Consider the following 21363-nt stretch of genomic DNA (forward strand, 5'->3'; position numbering starts at 1 on the left):
CCTCTGGAAGCAATCTCTTTTTTTTAATTTTTGGATGATCACATTAAGCAGAAGGTGCTTTGCTGTGTGATCTTATCTGGGTTGTGAAGACCTAGAAAGATGTGAAAGGCCAATGTAGAAAGCAGGCAATTCTAGAGAGGAATTTGAGCTAAAGTGGAGCAGGATCAAAGTACAAGAATGGTTGGTAATTTTATGTTAGAATAAAAATAAGTGAAAATGTTGATGGGCCTGGGCCTGGTACTACAGATATAATGTTAGATACTTAAGAGAGAAAGATAATAAGATTCCAACTTCCAGGCTTGTCTGTACTAATGAGTAAGTCAAAAGCCATTCTGGTTAAATATCTAGACTAGGTCTCAGATGTGAACACAAAAAAAAAAACTTTTCACATTAGCAATATGGCAGAATTGTATTAAAAGGTTAGTTGTTCAAATACTATTGCTTTGTTAGGTCTGCTAGATATAAATATAGTAACATGAGAGGTTTGTACACATATGCAGGAACTAAAGGCCACTCCCAGTACTAGGCCACTCCCAGTACTAGTTCATCCTTGGTCAAAAGAGAAGCTGCTGCAGAAAAGATCTAATGGATTCATTTCATCCATACTCGGACTCCCTAAGCAACCTAGAACTAGAACTCTGGCCTTGCATATAGCCCCAAATCACAGAACTATAAAAGTAGGTCATAACTATATAGAAAGTTTTGAATCAGAGTCTGTGGAGTAAGCATTTTTATAGTAAAGTTATACTTGATATTCATTTGTGATTGGTTGGTGACAAAGAGTAGAAGATTGTTCAGGAAGGACTTTCCCTTGGTTTCTTCCCAGTCTCTGCAGTTATCTTGACACCATGGGTGAGGAATCTGTACATATCCCCTGCCTTTGCTATCAAGGTTAAATCAGAAATGAACATTCCCCAAGAAAATGAAGTATTAATAGGTTTTTCACCTCTAAATAAATTTGACCTTAATTCTCCAACCAAGAATATGCACTAGTGGATTTTGGTTTCCCTAAACTTAACATCGCCAGTCTTTCCAGGTAGCCACACACTTTACCATTTCTATTTTCTAGCGAGATAAGCCACACTTGGTATCATTGTTTTCACACCTAATAAAATTGCAGTTAGACACAAAATGAATGAAAGTATTGGTAACCAGTGGATGGAAATATAAAAAAATCAGTCTGTTAGTTATTGACGATAACAAACAAATCTGTTCAAATATAATATAGCACTGTGTAGTAGAGGAACAATTACATTTTTGGAAAGCCATTTCGATTTTATTATAAAAAGAACTAACACAACTTTTGAGCATAAACCTATGAATTTACAGCTAAGAAATTCACTCACTAATGTACGGGCACATCTCAAGGTATCTAAACTCAGTGTTTCCTATGCTGTGACTCATTCTGGAGGGAAAGAGAATGGGACTTGGCCCATGGTGTGTGGCATTCATATCTAATAAATAGCTGTTATAAAATTAACTGAGTAGCCCTCATAAGTGGTGTCTAAGATCAAATGGTTTATTGATTCCCATCCCTAAGAACCAATGAAACAAAGTAGAGGTCAGGAATAAACAGTGAAATAACCAAGCAACTTCCATTAATGAAAAACTGAGTGATCTCACTGAAGACATTGCAGGCATTCACCATTTTCATTCTCTCGTTTCTAAGATTATATCCAAGCTTTGCAACAGTTGTATCACCTATGAGGAAAATTTAGTCTTCATTCAAGTGTCAAGTAACAATCTCCTAAATATGCACTGTAAGTTTCATAAGCAGGTTTTAGGGTTCCATGTACATTGTCAACTAATTCAATTTATTTCCTGACCCTCTTTTCTACAATGGAAGTGGAAGCACATTTTATTACAAAATCCTCCGAGTAATTGTACTTTTGTTCAAAATATTTTAGTTAATTCTTTGATGATCTCATACATGAAGTCCACATCTATTTTTTTAAATGTGAACATAGCACATTGAGCTTAACTATGACTGTTTGCATGTGCATGTCTGTATTGCAATTTCACTAATAGCAGGAATAATGTACCACTGGCTATACAAAAGATGCACATTGGCCACATCTTTTCTGGAAGCCATTAACATCTAGCAGTTTCTCAGAGAAAGGTGAGGCATAGTAAGTCCATGGAACATCTATGATAGAATGTTTGCAGTCCCAGTCTTGTGCTGGTAACCATGGCTACTGTCAGTTCATGAGTACAGCAGCCAAGATATTCAGACAACAGCATTTCAGAGCATTTCCACCATCGTTTACCTCTTACGTTCTTCCCAACTCCTCTTCTTCCACGGCCTCTGAAGTGGTGACTTAGGGCTGAGCAATTGACAGTCGCTTGCTCTCAGCAATCTTACGAGTGGTGAGTCACGGATCAGCCCCAGCTCTGTGAACACAGGCGTTTCTTTCGCCAAGACTGAGAGTGGCCCTCATGTGCAGATAGAAGGCACTCCTTTGAATCGTGCTATGTGTGTAGGAAAACAAGTTTTTTTCACGTGGAGAAGACTGGATGGAAATCAGAGAAACTCAAAAGACAATGCTTCAGAAACAGAGCCCATCTTATGAACTGTAAAATGTAATTGAAAACGTGTGAGAATAGCTTTCTTATGAGAAAGTTAGGGGGACTGCAGATATGTCAAGCAAAAACATGAGAAACTTGAAAAGTATTAGAATCTTTCCTGGTTTGGGTTTTTATAGTTCAGTAAATCCGTATAATTTGTAAATCTGTATAAATCTTAATAAGATCAGCATAAATACTCAATCTATCTTGAAAATTAAAAATCGGATCTTAGTGTGTGTGTGTGTGTGTGTGTGTGTGTGTGTGTGTGTGTGTGTGTGTGTGATTATTCCTGGGGAGAAATGAACAAACATTCCTTATCGTACGCAGGGAGCTGACACCAGACCAAGTCAAATATATCACCAAAGTCCAGCTTGGTGAATCAGTAAACTTAGTGGGGTTACTTATATGTATGGTTGAGAGTTTACTGACTAAAGCAAGGATGAACAAAGACAGTTGCATTCCTGGATGGATGACAGCTCCTAACAGCTGGAGCTCACTCTACAACTGCCAGAAAGCTTAGTTGGACAGCAACTATCTCTTTCAGGCAGCTGGTCAACAAGTCTTCTGAACAGCTTGGATGACCTGAAGTTCTTGTTTTAGATTACAAAATAGCAGCAATTAGCCATATCATTGTCCACTCATAGGTTTTCACCTACATATTTAAAATCATACTGTCTCTCATTTTATAAAATGTAGTTTAAAATGTGTATTTTGGGGCAGCGAGATGGCTCAGCAGATAGAGAAGCTTGTTGCTTAAGCCTAGCTACTTGAGTTTGGCTGATGGTACTGACCTAAAAGTGGTGAAAGAGATTCCACGCCACAAAGTTGTTCTATGACGTCCACACCTATGCTGTGGAACACACACACACACAAACACACACACACAAACACACACACACACATACACAAACACACACACACAAACTTGTAATTTATTCCCAGTTTTGCAGCAATGTCATAAAGGACGTCCTCTTAAATCAGGTTTTAAACAACTTAGAAACTGAATTTAAAACAGAAAAAGAAGTCATTGAAACTGATCCGATCTGCTAGGCCTCTCCCTCCTCAAGCTTGTATGAGAATTTATTTTCATTAACACTGTTTGGTTCTAACAGCTTTTGTTTTAAAATTAAGATCACTATTGAGAATGTGTGGATCACAGTAATATTTGATTATTTTTCTAGTACACTTGTATTGATATGTAAATAGGTTTTTTCTGATCTACTTTTGCTTCTATGTACAAAACTGAACTGTAAGAGCAGCTTGGTGTTCTAGATAAACAATACAAACTGTACAATGAAAAGCTCAAGAAAATGTTTATTTTGACAGCACACTGTCCTTGATCATTATACTATACACAATATTATGGAAAACATAGCCTTTTTAAAAAGTATTCAATAAGCCTTTGAGTTGTTCCAACAATTTGTATAAGTAAAGGCCCACGCCAGCTTGAACTCATTATATTCAGTGAGCTCTGTGAAAGTGGTCCTGAGCAATGGGGTCACTGTCAGTTTTTGGAGGGCAACTTTCTGTCCTAGCTTCAGCCTGGGTTGTTTAGTGACTTCTGTGGGACAAACAGCTCAAACAAATGAAACCCACCACTGGAAGCTTTGCCTGGATACAAATGGCCAGTTAAGTCTCCATACCCTATCACTACAAGCACTTACTAGTGAGACTTCCTCCAGTAGCAGAGGGGAGTGGTGGAGAGACTCACAGTCAGACAGTATGCACAGAGAGAGTCTAAATTGGAGGTCTTTATTAGGTCCCTCCCCTCGGGGATCAGTGAACCCAAGGAAGAGAGGAATGAAAGATTGTAAAGCCAGGAGGGTTGGAAGACATCAGGAGAACAGGGCCCACCAAATCACTAAGCAGTGCTCCGTGGGCTCACAGTGTGAAGTGGCAAACATGGGACCTGCACGGGTCTATGTTATGGCTGTTAGCTTGATGTTTTTGTGGGACTCCTAACAGTGGTAGCAGATGTATCTCTGGCTCTTTTGCCTGTTCTTAAGACTCGCCTATTGAGTTGTTTGGTTCAGCCTCAATATGAGGGCTTTTGCCTTCTCTTATTGTATCTTGTTTTTCTCCTGTTTGGCTGTTGTTTCTTGGAGGCCTGTTCTTTTCTGAAGAAGAAATGGAGAGGTGGTAGATCTGGGAAGAGTGTGGTCGTAGGGAGCTAGGAGGGGTGGAGGGAGGATAAACTGTGTTTGGGGTGTATTTTATAAGAGAAGAGTCTATCTTCAATTTTAAAAAAAGACAAAAAAGAAAGTTTGAATTTATTCAAAATGTAATGTCACAGCATTCTGTATATTCATATTAAGACACAATTTCATTCAACGCTGAAATCTGAATAATTATGACTTGGGCAAATCACTATAAGATTTTCTTCCTATTTCCAAAGAAAGATTGTAGTTTTTACCCTACACAGATCTTACTGCTGTTTGGACGTTCAAGTGAGGCTGACATAAATATGCTTTGAAATATACATTGAAAGAGATCACTATAAAGAAAAATCCTTGAATAGCTCACACCTGTTTCCACATGATCTCTCTGCACTTCCCTGGTGTTGCATTATGTTCTACACAATCTCAGTCCCTTTAAATTCATCAGATATTTCATCTACAGTTGGCTAACACACTCCCATTCATAGAAACGACAGTTTTCATCAAGCACCGAAAAGCTATTATATTGCAATGTGACTTCAAGTAAGCACTTTGTACCATAGCATCCTAGGTGAGACTGGAGATTGAATTCACCATTTCCACAAACCCTTAAATGTTGTCATTTGTCCTTGTCATGGAAATAAAGAATAGAAAGACAGAACCCAAAAATAACTACGGGCAACTAAGAAATATTGAGAGTGGGAGAAATAGTCTTCCCCTGGGATGAACCACCTAATTGGTTATCCAATAGCAAGTACTCAGCCCTGAAATCATATACACACAATTAAGAGTAAATGGAATGAGCAGTGTGTATTGACATAGTTTTGCCAATATCCTTCCAACAGTCAGCTTTCTAAGCTACCTAACTACCAATTCTATTGAATTAAAGTGAATTGTTTAGTCCATATTCCAATTTCAAATTGGAAGATTATGTCAAAGACGCAAATAATTTAACCAAGGTTTTCATGAAAGAACTATTTATCACATTTGTAATGTGCAATTTATATCTAAATTATATAATTATAACATATATGTCAAGGCAAGTGCAATATAAAATATTAAATGTATTAATTTATTGTAGGTTGATGAGAAAATAATGCATTCACAAAAGTAAAATTATTTCTATTGCCATCAATTTTGCTCACATAAGGCAAGAGTAAGACATTAGTTCATCTAGAAATAAGTAATCTAAGTAAATAAAGAGAAGCATATTAGTAAGGCAACACCATTTCATATAAAAAATGTCAAAGCTTTCGCAGCTGCATGAGTATGCTCAGGCTACAGAAGAGGCTTGCCTCTAGCATCCTGTGCCATGGTAAAAAGAAGGTCTGGGGGGCTGGAGCGATGGCTCAGTGATTAAGAGCACTGACTGCTCTTTCAGAGGACCTGAGTTCAATTCCCAGTAACCACATGGTGGCTCACAACCATCTGTAATGAGATCTGGTGCCCTCTTCTGGCATGCAAGCATACATGGAAGGAATATTGTATACATAATAAATAAATAAATCTTTAAAAAAAAAAAGAAGAAGAAGGTCAGGTTGGACCCCTAACGAGACCAATGTAATCGCAAATGCCAACTCCCGTCAGCAGATATGAAAGGTGATCAAAATGGGATGATCATCCGGAAGCCTGTGACTGTCCATTCCTGGGCTTGATGCCGGAAAAACACTTTGGCTGGACGGAAGGGCAGGGATATGGACATAGGAAAGCGGAAGGGTACTGCCAATACCCGAATGCCCGAGAAGGTAACCTGGATGAGAAGAATGCAAATTCTGCGCCGGCACCTCAGGAGATACCGTGAATCCAAGAAGATTGACAGCCATATGTATCACAGCCTCTACCTGAAAGTCAAAGGGAATGTCTTCAAAAACAAGCGGATTCTCATGGAGCACATCCACAAGCTGAAGGCAGACAAGGCCTGCAAGAAGCTCCTGGCTGACCACGCTGAGGCTCGTAGGTCTAAGACCAAGGAAGCAGGGAAGCGCTGGGAGGAGCTTGGCCTCCAGGCCAAGAAGGAGTTGATCATCAAGACTCTGTCCAAGGAGGAAGAGACCACGAAATAGAGCTTCCCTTGAGTCTGTACATAATGGGCTGCCTTTGGCTTCAGGTGGATCAGTCATTAAAATAAAACCAGCCTTAAAAAAATAAAAAAATAAAAAAGTCAAAGCTTATTCTATTAATTAATGTCTTTGAGAAAGTGGAGCAGCATTTTTAATCTAAGGAACACTGATTCCGATATATTTACAAACCTCGAAAAATGAAAACAAAAATCAATCAATTTACACATTATTCAAAATAAGTCAAAACTTAGAATAATTTAGACAGAGACTTTCAGTCTGTTATGAGTTGAGGGCAGTGAACAGAAAACTAAAGCTGCAAAGGTCAAACAATTTTTCCAGAATTCCCAGTGTTCTAGAGAATACCGAATACTTAGTGGACGAAATAGTATGAGCGTTGTGCAAGCTGAGAATCAGTAAAGGTATTCTAATCCAAAGCCCTCAGAGCATGGGAATTTTTACAGTACCATATACAGAAGCATATGCATTACTATACACACTCCCATATACAGAAGCATATGCATTACTATACACACTCCCATATACAGGAGCAATCTGATTATGATGCTTTCAAGACAACTGTAAATGTCCTTATAAGAAATCTCCAATGAAATCCCATTGTAAGATGCTTGCTATCATTTATTTGCGTATTCACTAAGCCATTCATTCACTCAGGAAACATTACAGAGAACTTGGGTTTTAGATTCAGGATGTGTAGCCAGTGAGCATATAAAGAGTGTAGAAAGCTTGAAGGAAACTGATACTCTAATGATGGCGTCACCATCTAAATCAAAATTTGAGGGGATATTCAATTTGTAATTGAATGGACCAAGAGTGTTATTTCCCTTGGCACATTTCAGTCATGAATAAAAATTTAATGAAAGCAGAGCTAGCTATATCCCTAGGGGAAAACATTCTTTCCCTAATGTTCCCAGGAATTCTACCAGCTGTACAAGGAATGGATTCCTTAAGTTGAGCTAGTACAGCCGCCACATGAGTGTTCTCATTTATGTGTATATTCGCCCAGGAGGCTCTCATCATTAAATACATATTTACCATGTTCTCTATGCCAAACACTTCCTGCAGCATTTTGGAATTAATTCTATAAATTTTTATTATGTTCCTACTTTGTGTCAGGCACTGTTCCTATGTGAAAATGAAGACACAGTGAAAAAAGCCCTTGCGTGGATTCCAGGGACTTGCATTCTTCCAAGGGATAAAAATGAAAAGGGATGATGGATATGGTGAATACTGCAGGATATGTGTAAAAGTGATACAGGTCTCGTGGAAGAACTCTTGGCTAAGGTGTCATCTCCAGAACAGCCTAAAGAAACTTTTCTGTAGAAGTACAAGCCAGTAAAAGGTTTCATTAAAAAAAAAAAAAGAAGTTGAATTGCCTAAGGCAGAAAAATGTCTCTTCATGCATGTGCAAAAAGAGGTAAAGAGATTGGTTGTTGGACTAAGATGAACAAGAGCAGGTTGGAGTGAGACTGAGCGGGTGAACAAAGCGAACGGCACAGAGCTTGTGAGCCGCACTTGCTTCTCCTGAGAGTGAGGTGGAAATGAACTAACTGTATATTTTAGATAAATCTCCTGCCTATGGACTGATAAAGAGAGTGCTCAATTCTGCAGCACATCTACTAAGATTGGAATGATACAGAAAAGATTAACATGGCCTGAAAAAGAAACAAATGATAGAATCTTCGAGATGCACATAAAACTGCAAGATGCACTGAAGGGGGCTGCCAGCTGCCATAGTCCAGTGCTATGTCTCTCATGCCGGGCCTGCTGACTGGGGGTAGTGATCACCGCCTAATTGTTAGGAACCTTTGGAAATTGTTCCATGGACAGTGGTACGCATAGGAGGGCGATATTTCAGGAACTGTTTCAGATGTTAAGTTTTGGGCACCTGGAATAATGGCGCTGTATTGAAGTGAATGAGTGGACATTAAGAGTTTAGTTTTGGAGATTAGAAGTCATTTGAGCATCTAAATGGAAAGGTTATGTGCATTTGATCTGTCTGACACAAAAGTTCAGAGAAGTTCAGGTCAAAACTGCAAATGTAAAAACAGGATAGAGATATATTTGAAAACCTGAGAGGTGAATCTATCAGACACAAAAAGTTCCAGCATTGTTATTTAGGAGGGAGATAAATAAAATGAGTCCACCATCTTGGAATTTCTCTCATTAAGGAATAAGTCTCTTTTTTTTTATTTTTTATTGAAAAAAATTTCTGCCTCCTCCCAACTTCCCATTTTCCTCCCCCTTCTCTCACTCCTTTCCCCCTTCCCCCACTCCTCTCCCCCTCCCTCTCCAGTCTGAAGAGCAGTCAGGGTTCCCTGCCCTGTGGAAAGTCCAGGGTCCTCTGCCCTCCATCCAGGTCTAGGAAGGTGAGCATCCAAACTGGCTAAGCTCCCACAAAGCCAGAACATGAAGTAGGATCAAAACCCAGTGCCATTGTCCTTGCCTTCTCATTAGCCCTCATTGTCCGCCATGTTCAGAGAGTCCAGTTTTATCCCATGCTAGGAATAAGTCTCAAAGAGATGATCCAAGTATCTTCCATGGATCAACACTGAATGACGCCGAGATAACAATTCATAATAGAATAATTGTACAATGATGTGGCAAGCCCAAACAGTATTGATCCTATTACACAGAAGCAACTGCTCTTTAGTGAACAGAAACTTGTTAGCATTTGGAATGACCAAGGCACTGATTTATTCTAAAAATAATATGACACAAAATGGAATCATAATGCAGAGAGTGAAGAGTCAATCTTGATGTTGTATTTCTTTTATTCATAAAAATACCTACTTCCCTTTCATGCTATCCCAGATTTTATGTTCATCATTTACACAATCAAGCTGTGATTTGACTAAATCCATTTCAATGGTAGAGAAATGGTACAGATTTTATTTTACTTAAAAACAGCTTACTATTAATACTTTTTTTTTAAAAGAAAACAATCAAGAAACAAAAATATCCAAAAACTGAAGAGAAGGTTCAGCAGTTAGGGCTGCATACTGCTCTTGCAAAAGACCAAAATCAGTTCCCTGAACCCATGGCCAGGAACTCACAACTGCCTATAACTTCAGTTCCAGCATTTACAAATACACACAAAACACATTACACACACAATTTAAAACAAGAAACATAACTCAATATATATATATATATATATATATATATATATATATATATATATATATTCATAACATGCAAGCCAATTTTGTTTTTATTGCTTACATATTTAGGTAATTCTCAACCTATTAGAAGAATGAGGAAATTGTGTTATCTCTGCTTAAGGGCTAGTAAGCCATATTCTTTTCATAGTGTGTTTTCCTTGGAGTTTTAGCACATCTAAGTTAAAGTTTCTCATTTTGAATTGCTGTTGTGTTAATATGAAAATTATTCTTGCCAGAAGCATCCTCCTATAATCTTTTAAGGAAGAAATTAAAATTAGGTATCTGTGCCTGTTAATGTTGTAAGCAGAGTGTTAACTGCATCTGCTAACTAAATCTGTAAATTAGAAAATCTTTGGTTTAGTGATCACATCAGCCTTGAGGAGCTGCAGTTTAAAAGAGATTAAATGTTTTTTTAACAACTGCTCCCAAAGCTGTTGATAGCAAAGGCAATGAACACCTAGCATATTGAGGAATGTTGCAGATTCTGTCAAGAGAACATTTTGATCTTTTCCACTCAGGTAACATTATGTCACACGTAGGTTTCTCACAAAATACCGCTTTTGTGGATTCAAGGACTGATTATGCATTCAATATTTATGCAAATATTCTTGAGATGACAGGGTATTTATCTGGGACTAAGACAAGAATATAATGTATGAAGTAGTCCAGCCTTTAGTCATGGGGCTGCAGTTTAAATGCTGGTGATTTTTAAAGTCAAAGCTGAAGTTATCGAAGCTCATTACTGTGCAAAGTCTTAAAATAATGCGCATGGGAAAGTTCCTATTAAACATGCAAGACTTTCTACAAGCATTTTTCACTTTGCAGGGTGATACAAAGAGGAATCAACATTAGAGGCTTTCCTCTGGCAAGGAATAAAATTGTGCATTCTACTGGACGCAATGCTTTCTCAAATGGCTTATTTATTATTTTATGAATTTAGCATTCTATATTAATGTTGTTTGGACTGTATATTCCATTGCATAGATTGCCTTTTATATCTAAAACTAAAGCAATTCTATATATGTGTGATCCTATCAACTGATAATAAAAGTATATAGTATATATAGTTTGATGTTCTCTCTTTAACCTAACATAAGTATTATAGGTTTTTCATTATATAAATTCACCTTCTACATTTTGATAAATTGTAAGCAATAGCATAAGAAGATTAAAATGATAGATGCTCTGTGTGGTAAGATTTGTTGTTCTTTATTTATGTATTCATGATGCTGTGGCCTCCCAAAGTGAAATCATCCAGATATTGTCTGAATTCATGATGTCAGGGTTCCAAACGAAATTTCAAGTTCTTGTCATTATTCTCTCCAAGACCTCTATTCCCTTGGAGGCTAAATGGGTTTCCATGTATTTTATAACCTCCCCAGGACATAGCATGATTTCTAAATGATTAGAAAATAAGTACACAGTGGTTTTTCGAGACTGATTTGCAGCACTGTTTGGATGCCCTAGGATACTGCCAAAGAATCCATAATAGTACTTAGGCCACCCTTGCCTTGAGTCCCCGAAGATGAAAACTCTAAAGATTGTATGAGCTCACAGCCAGAAATGAACCTTTACAACTTGACTCTCAACCCTAGGATCAAGCTCCCTCCCTTCTATCAAAATTCACCTCAAGTTGGAGACAGAAGTGGAAGAACCTTGTAGGAGACCACAGGTGGCTTTGCACTACAGGAGAATGGGGATTCAGCTGTCACTGTTATGGAGAGACCAGGTGTCAAGATTGAGGTGCAATATCCCAAGATGCAGATAACCCTTGGCTTAAAGACAACCAGGAGAACTGATCTTGAATGAGGTCAGAGTGAAGCAAGAAGGGTGCTAGCTATTCAGTTCTGCCTGTAGATGCCATGTGCATCATTACAGCCTTCAACTAGAATAAAGGCTGATTACAATAGGGTTGTTTCAGGTGTAAGTCTTACACAGTTCCTTCCTGCTGGTCACTTAGATGCAAAAATAAATAAAGAAAAAAAGAAAATAACAATTCCAGTAAATATAAAGTATTCATAGCACAGCATCTGCAATTAAAGTGTCTCAATTTTCTATTTCTAAAAAAATAAGATGATACAGAATATCTCGTCACTTTGCAATTTCCTATCATTAGACTGTAATTCAGGAACATATATATACCTATGCTGAATAGTAGCAAACAAGGACTCACCTCCAGGATATAAACAATTCTGTCTTTTGTTTGTACATACCCACACCTAAGAAACTGGAGTTGAAGAAAATGGATTTTGTATGACATAGACAGCACCTGTAAGTCACCACCCTCCTGTGAGGTGAAGTATGCATCATTCAGAGTAAGGAAATGTCTCTCTCTAGAATTAGGTGAAGAGTGGAAGGGCCATTTTGAGTAGATCTCTTATTACGGATGTGGAGTGATCTTTCTCAATCACACAGAAAGATGTGAACAAACTTAGAGTGCACACATTTCCATCACTATGACTGTTTTGTGTTTGTGAAATAAAGTACTTACCCACCAGGAATATGTTCTAAAATCCCCAAGGATACCAAAACCATGAGAGGAATAAACTATGGCTATGTCTATCCTACACATAAATACCAGTGATGAAGTTCAGTCTATACATTAGTTCTAGAAAGAGGTCAACAGCAATGAGTGGTTAGTAAGAACAACTATGAGAGTGTAATGCACTTCACCCGTACAGACATGTATTTATGACGTAGGAAGGCAGTCTGCATGCTACCAAAGTAGAAAGGTAAATGTCAACCCAGGTACAGACCCCTCTACAAGAGAGACCTACATTTGTGATATACTGATGCAATAGTGTGGCTCAAAGCTTGGAGAAGTAACCAACCTATATTTGATTTGAGGTAAGGCCAACTCCATGAGATAAAAGCCAAGCGGACACTGCTTGGGTTGTCAACAGCCTGACACTAGATAACTGGAGAGCTAAGGGAAAACCAAATACCACTCTTCTGCTAAGGGAAGGAATATAGCAAGAAAATTACTCCTAATGACAGTCACTGATCTGTCTCTTGCCCAGCCATCATCAGAGAAGGCTCATCCTTCAGCAGATGGAAACAAACATTATTGTAGTAGGAGCAGCAAGGCTGCGTCCCTGGAACCTGGCTACCCGCATGGCTAGCTTATGCCCCGAAATAATTACACGGAAACTGTATTCTTTTAAACACTGCCTGGCCCAATAATTCCAGCCTCTTATTGGCTAGCTCTTACATATTGACCTAACCCATTTCTAATATCCCTGTAACACCACAAGGTGTCTTACCAGGGAAGATCTTAACTTGTGTCAGTGTCCAGTAGGAGAATCATGGCGACTCCTCAATCTGCTTCTTTCTCCCAGCATTCTGTTCAGTCTACTCCGCCTACCTAATTTTCTGTCCTCTTAAAGGGCCAAGGCAGTCTCTTTATTTAACCAATGAAATCAACACAAAACAGCAGACTCACACATCAAAACACAGAGACCCACAGCCAGACAATGTGCAGAGTGTTTGAAATACTCAACCCCTCAAAAGGATATCTTCATTAAATCCCTTCCATCAGGGTTCAGGGAGATAACTCTCCGGATGAAGTGGAAAGAATGTATGAGCCAGAGGTGATGGTCAGCACCAAGGAATCTGGGTCTTCTAGACACCAAAGAACTAGTGCACACATGAATTCACAGAGACCAAGGCAGGGACTGCACAAGTCTGAACTAAATGGAACCCTAGAGTTGAGCAGAGAAATAGACACATGCCCTCATCTCTAACTAGAAGAATATCTCAAATTGATGGCCACTTGCAACTGAAAATAATTAGTTTTTCTTTGAGGGAGTCTAACTGGGAAAACAAAGCACTCTTAAGTTTAGTCCCCAAGCCCAGTAAGCTATCAACACAAAATTAATTCAACAGCATCTTTGTAGGTTCTTTGTCTCATTATGTTAAATGGGGGATTTTTTTAAAACTCACAGGTCCTTTGCATATTCATTATGGTTTCTGTTTTAGGACTTTTATAGCATTCCTGTGTGTGTGAATACATAGATCTCTGCATCTGTATCCATTTTTTTTTGTTGCTTTGCTTTGGTTCTTTATCTAATTTTCTTGTTTGTCATAATCTGATTTTTTTTACTTTTTAGTTATGTTATTGTATTATTATTTCTTAGATGCCTGTTCATTATCTCATAAGAGATAGAACGGGAATAGATCCAGATGGGGGGATAGGTGGGAAGAAACTGGGATGAGTAGGGAGAGAGGAAACCATTGTCAGAATATATGGCAAGCAGGAAAAAAATTCATTTTCAAGAAAATAAAAATTAATAATGGTACCCATTATGTGAATACAGTTTCCTTCAAAAAAATCAAGACAAGTATGAATATCTTTATTGTAGTTGAACATGAGTAGCAAAATGGTAATTGAAGGCACTTGTGATAATAAGTGAATCGTTGTGTCCAATGAGCACAATCCATAAATTAAGCCACTAACCCCTCAGAACATGACAAGATCATGTTTACCAGTTCCTAAACCTGGAGCACTCCATGGAGGGGTCAGGTTGTACTATGAAGAACTGTGTGTATGTGTTGTTCTGCTCCTTTAGTGGAGCTTTGGAGATTAAAGAGACTCCCAATTGGAAGTAAAATCTGTCCATTGGCTGTCTAGAGTTATTTTCAAAGATATGTTTAAAGACTGCTTGGTAACTGACAAAAGTCAACACTGAAGTATGGTGTATGTCTGATCTTGGTAGAAGGACAGCATTAAAAACTGGTGCAATCATTACTACGAGTCAAGCTACAAGAAAAATAATAAATCAAGTTTGAGGCTTGATTACCCATGACAAGTCACACATGTAAAATTACGAATTATTGCTATTTCATTTTTAGAGGCATGTCTCCAAACCTTTTAGAGAAAGTAAGGATTTAATAGCTATAGCTAACGATATTTGTTTTATTTGTAATTGTCACTATTGATTATTGTATTATTATCACTTAGTACAAATATTTGTTGAATAGTGATACTGGTTAACATTTTCTACTTACGCAAAGGTGGCATGTAGATATAAAAGAGATGGGTCCACTTGAAGTAGCTGTTTCCACTGGGAGAAAATTTCGTTTCAAGCATTGATCAGCGATCATAGTATCAGGTATAACCTTACTTTACAATGTCTTCATAAGAAGGGAAATCAAGTCTAAGTCTAGCACCTATAGGGTGACCCAGAAGGAACAATAAGCATTTGGGAAAAGATATACTATTTCTTTGAACAATAGTGTGAGAGGTCTTTCTGTCTCTGGGTTGCTTTTATTGGTGAATGAATAAAGAACTGCTTTGAGCCTATGGCAAGGACAGAACATAGCTAAGCAGGAAAAGCTAGGCTGTATGCTGGGAGAAAGAGGGCGGAGTCAGAGAGATGCCATGGAGCCCTGTGGGAGACAGACGCCAGAACTTTAGCTGGTAAGCCATAGGCACGTGGCCATACACAGATTAATAGAGATGGGTTAAATTATTATGTAAGAGTTAGTCAATAAGACGCTAGGGTTAATGGGCTAAGCAGTGATTTCTGTGTGATTATTTCATGGGCTAAGCAGTCAGGAACCAACAAGCGGGCCTCCATGCAACAGAACAAGACTATGTAACCCTTATTAATTCATCCCAATTCTCATTTTCATAAGTTTATAATATTATCATATTTATCCATCCACCAAAACCCAACTATTGTTATTATTTCTTGTTTTAGGGATGAAGGAATAGAAGTTTAAAAAGTTTATGTGTTCATTCAAAATTATTTGTTTATAGTAGACCCAGGATTGGAACATGGAGAGTTTAATTCCACAGCTACGTCCTCAAAATATTTTGCTACTTTGAATTCATTACCTATTTTATAAGTAAGAAAGCCTAGTAATATTGCCTGACTTTATAAAATATGAACTTGGCATCATAGCTCACACATGAAATCCCAATATTTAAAAAGCTGAGACATGAAGATGACAAGGCCATCATGGGCTATGTACCAGAACCTTGTCAGTTAAATTAAAATAAAATAAGTAAGAAATAAAGTTACTAATTTTGTTGCAGTATGATCAAATAAACTTTCAGTACTTAAAGAGAACCAGGATAGAAGCTTGTTCCTTACCAAAGGGAAAGGAGTCACAGCATATCAGAGGAGAAGGGGAATCTATTGAGATGACTAGTTAATTTTAAGTCAATTTATATGATTTATTGTGTATGTTGAACCAACCATGCATTTCCAGGATAAAGCCAAGTTGATCAGGATGGATTATCTTTTTAATATGTGCTTGCATTCTGTTTGCTCATATTTATTGAGGATTTTTACATTTGTGTGCAGGAAGTCTACAGTGAAACAATCTCTCCTAAAAAATGACTGCATAACCAAAATTTGAATAATAGCAATATTATCGATATGCTAACACTAAAGGGGTTAAAATCTCATGGGATCACATGCCTGAATTAGCAACTACAGTCAAGTGAATGAAGAAGAGTTAGCCTCTCCCAACAATGGATTCCACGATTGGCTATCCAATACAAAGTGGTCAGCCCTGACACCCTATACACACAAATAGCAATAACAGATGCATCAGCGTTTATCAATATATCTATGCATATATGTGCATGTATAATAGTAATACTATTGGAAAAGGCTATCAGTCAGGGGGACATTGAAGGAGTTGGAGGTAGAGGATTGGGGAGAACCTGGTAGAAGGAAAGAAGAGGGGCTGGAAAAAGAAAAGGGATGTAATTATATTTTCATTTAAAACATATAATAAATGGATAAAAGGGGAAAAGATCAGGTTTATGTACTCCTTAGAGAATGAACTAAGATTTAATTTCACTAGAACCACAAAAACTTGAAGTCTGAGGCAGGTATTTTGAAATTATTTAATATAAGAAAAATGAATTTTGCCTAAAACAAGGAAGCCATGGTCATGAAAATGTCAAAAGTTCTAAGAATTGTAATATCACCATGACTTCACAGGCATTTATCGGATCTCATTCTAGATAGTATCACTATTGATCTAATCAATAGCATATAAAACCTGAAACTGCAAATCTATGCTCATATTAAAACCTTAGGCAAGAAACATTTTTTTTAATGTTTTGAGCTTTAGTTGCTTGTAGAGATTCAATGAACAAATATTTATTGAATAAAATATTCATGCTAATGCCTTTCTACATCCAAATTTTGTGTATGGGTTTATGTCTGAAAACATGTTGAGACTTTTGAAAAGTCAATATAAGGATTCTGCAATGTTGTTTGACAATCACTGGTATTCTGACAACAGTTTGTTGTCTTGACATATGACTTGAATGTCACAAACACATACTAATTACAACCGACACTAAATACCTTCATGTACATATTTGTGAGCCCAGCACTTGTTACCGCATGGACACTGTACTTAGCGCAGAATCTCGAGGGCTACCTGTGACTTCCCCAACTTGTCTGCCATCCCCTGCCTATCTCCAGCCTGTTGGAGGTCTGCTGCTTAGCCCTCCAGGGTGTTTTCTCTTTGGCACATCCATTCTCCTTGATGCCTGTGAAATTCAAGGTATTTCTTGTGTTTTTTTTTTATCTCTTGCTCCTCTGTTGTTGTTGTTGTTTGTTTGTTTGTTTGTTTGTTTTTTTACTTTGGAACCAGGCGAAGTTTTGCAACTGCAGAAGCAAATACCATGATAATTTCTAAATCCTGAAGTAGCCCCTCACCAGAGTTAAGGTGAGGTTTAATATTGTGAAGATATTACTCTTTCTCCTCTAGAAGCTAATCTCAAATTGGGCTACTCTCTTATATTGCCCTCTAGATGTTGTCATCCTGGAGTCAACTGAGTCCTGCCTCATATCTCCACTATTCAAGTCTTAGTCACATCACGTCACTTCCTTTTCCTGGAACATTCTTACCTCTTCTTCATTTGCGTGATTCCCACTGGTGCTCCAAGCCTGCTTACTCACTCCATTTCCCTCCCAAAATCTTTTGTCAGTTCCTTAATTCAGTCTAATCCTGTTGTGAATTCCTTTTGCTTTTCAATTCCTTTTGCTCTCCTCTGAAAACACACAAGAAATTATATTTCTTATTATATGATATTTTACTCTTTTATTTTGTTTTTATTCTTTAAAGTTTTCATACATGCACAAGGATTACCACTTGAGTTTACACAACCTACAAGTAGTCACAGTCTTAAAGAAAAATAACTCTTCATCTCTCAGCAGCTACCAACTGCCAACAGTTTCTCAGCTGGCTAGGGTCTCAGATGCAATAAAATGTGAATTAGCATCACTGTGTTTATGTCTTGCTTAGCCACCACAGCTTCTCTGGGTTAGTGTGTGCAACGTTATGGCTGTATTCTGAAGATTGCTTTTACAGTGCTCTGCTCCATGCTTCCTCCTTCTGACCCCTCCCCTGCAGTGTTCCCTCAACCTGGGATAGAAGAGCTTGATCTATATGTCTTATCTGGAGCTGCATACTCATAGTTACCTATTCTCTGCACTTTGAAGAGTCAGCAGTCTCTGCATAAACCCCTCTGCCTACTCTGATCAGTATCTACATCAGCACATATCAGCTGTTTGGGGGTCAGCCAATCACTTTCTGATTAGATTTGATCCTTGCACTGCAGGGGGAGATTCATGCCTAGTAGTATAAATGTAGCCAAAAACCTATGCCTAGAGAGGTCGTGGATCCTGAAGGGAAACCTACTTTAGTTGTTTTGCTGTGTGAGCTTGTTCTATCTCTTTCACAGCTGTAGCCCTGGTTTCTAGTGTGAAACCTGATGTGTAGAAGGTCATCAATAAAGGTCCTAACATCTAAGACTGGACTTGTGTAACAAACAGATGAGTGGATGGGTGAATGGATAAAGCAACAATACTAAGCATGCTATTGGCTTGAACAATTGAACTGTTTCTTCTCGGAAACATTAGGAATAATATGCACAGATTATGGGTGACGCTTCATCTTCTCATGCACATGCTGATGTGGGATAGTACTAAATATCTTTACCTAGAAATGCAATAAAATAATGAGAGCATTATTAGAACTGCACACTAATGGTGGATATGAAGGAAATGGGGGATGATGGGCTATCAAAATGGGAAAGACTAACATATGACAGAAATCTTGCAACCAGATGAGGGCTTGTTATTGTCTCAAAATTGAGATGTAGGCACTTATAGGTACTTCAGGCATGCTTCCAAATGTACAAGTATTGAATCTGAGAATCTCTTATTGTAAATTGTGCTGAGAGTCATAAAAGTCCTGGAATGTCTTTAATAATTTCAACTATTTGATCTTCAAGAATGCCTATGAATTGTTCAAGGTATTAATTTAAAAGCTATATATGGTAAAGGCGGCTGCAAGACCACAATACTGTTTTGACTTTGAGGAAAGCACCAAACAAGAAAGCTGAACTTTGATCAGTGTTAAACTTTCAAAAAGATTCCTTCTTTAATGCTTCATTTTCATATGATTTCTTTTTCTGCCTTGAGCCAGCATCTTACTATGTAGCACAGATGTGCCCGACACCCAAGATACTCTGTCATCTTGGGTGCTAGGATTGCAGGTAAAGGCCACTCTGTCCAGCTTCTCAGGAATAACTCTTTTAAAAACATTTAAAGGGATAAGACTTTTAGAAATATTTAAAGTAATAGAATTGGCTAGTGTTAACCAACAGTACTTATCTATTTGTCCTGGGCTAGGAATATTTATATAAAAACTAGCCCTGGATTGCCGTAAGTACTACAAGCATAACTGTTGCCCACCTTCTCCAGGACATACTATCTTTTTGTCTCAGTAAAGCGGTTCCTTGACATCCTTTCTAATTCTGCATCTGACAATAGATTGATGGGTTGTATTTATTTGTTCATTTATTCACTTGCTTTTCCACTTACTGTTTTAGTTAACATCTGCAGAGTCATCAACAATTATGCAATAAGAAAAGACTATATAACAGGGCTCTGAAAGAAATGAAGCAAACCCCCTCACTTTTAGAGATCTGGGTGTCAGAGCAAAATCTATGGTTCTAATCACAGACAGCAGAGGTCATAGGACATAATAGCACTGCAAAGACTTACTTGAAAGAAAGAACTCAAGCTAACTGCAGAATTTTCATTACTGTTATATAAAAGTGTTTTTCCTCATTATGAAATATTTATATTTGCACTAAAGAATGTGGAACGTGTTTCTTTGTGTTTTAATAATGCTTCATGTGCTGTTTGCTGTGGATGCTATTATTTTTTGCATAATTAAGTAATGAAGCAATTAGCACAGCAGGCACATGTCAACTAGATGGTGGTTAAAATTTGTGATTAACTAGAAGATTTTGCTGTGTTTGCCAATATTCTCCTTATTACCAGATGAAGCTGCACTTGTTTTCATTATGAGGGAACTGAACTCCCCCATATTTGAAACTTTGACTATAAAATAATGCAACTTGATAAGTCTTAGCAACATGTCTTGACAACAGAAATATATGAACAACAGAGATGTCTGCAAACTGCCCTAAAAAGGAAGTCATTTGAATGAACATAAACAAAAAGGACATAAAAGAATATGCATTTCTCAGATAACCTAAGCAGAAAGAATACAATTCTACAATCTGCTTGTAGCATCATTGCACTTGTCTTGTATGGACTATGTCTTTATAAGTAAGTAAGCAACATGCATAACTATGACCAGGAAATCTGGGCCTAAAGAATTCTAACAGTGTGATTCCTCTGCATAGATAAGTAACCTAAAAAGAGTAAGATCCTCATCCAGGCTCAAGGTCTGGGTCTAATTTCATTCAACATGTGTGCATGATATTTTTCTTCTGTAATAGAAAAACATTGTTTCTCTCACTGCACCCCTGAGAAGTAAGCAGTCCTGTTAATCTATAGGGATGTGTTGTCTAGAATCCAGAGTTTAGAAGAAGGAGACTTGATGCATAGTTGGATCATATCTCAAAATATAGAAGTGTTATAATATTTTATCTGAATGTGAGGTTCAGGAAATTCTCTCTAAGTCTCATAGACTGGAAGGTAGTGGGGTTTGTTGATGTTTTGATTTTTGTTTCTTTCCCCCCTTAATTTGTAGAGCAGAGTAAAATTTTTTAAATGAATGCTTTGTATCAAAGGTTCGGGGTCTTTTTTATTTCTTCCTTACTGAGTAAATCAAAACACTCTTTAGTACTGAAATATAAAGATGACAATATCCTTTGCACAACGAGAGTATTAGGCTGGAAACAGATTTGAAATTGATAATAGACTTTTACAATACTATTCTTACTCATTTTTTTAAAAAAAAATAAGTATTTATATATTTATTTATTTGGGGAGATTATAATGTAATTAAATCAATCTCCACTTTCCTTTACTACTTCCAAACCCCTGTTTGTTCTTTCAGATTCATAGCCTCATTTTTTTATTAACTGTGACATACATATATGTATGT

At 37.5% G+C, this 21363-nt stretch overlaps 1 protein-coding gene and 1 pseudogene across 1 annotated transcript in view; both read left to right on the top strand.

The window, feature by feature from the left end:
- Kcnd2 (potassium voltage-gated channel subfamily D member 2) overlaps nt 1–21363 on the top strand; it is a 487521-nt gene that overhangs the window by 363330 nt on the left and 102828 nt on the right. The gene's annotated exons all lie outside the window — the stretch shown is intronic.
- LOC142838287 (large ribosomal subunit protein eL19-like) lies at nt 5985–6846 on the top strand (annotated as a pseudogene).

Source organism: Microtus pennsylvanicus, chromosome 19 (assembly GCF_037038515.1).
Source record: "Microtus pennsylvanicus isolate mMicPen1 chromosome 19, mMicPen1.hap1, whole genome shotgun sequence".
Lineage (NCBI taxonomy): Eukaryota > Metazoa > Chordata > Mammalia > Rodentia > Cricetidae > Microtus > Microtus pennsylvanicus.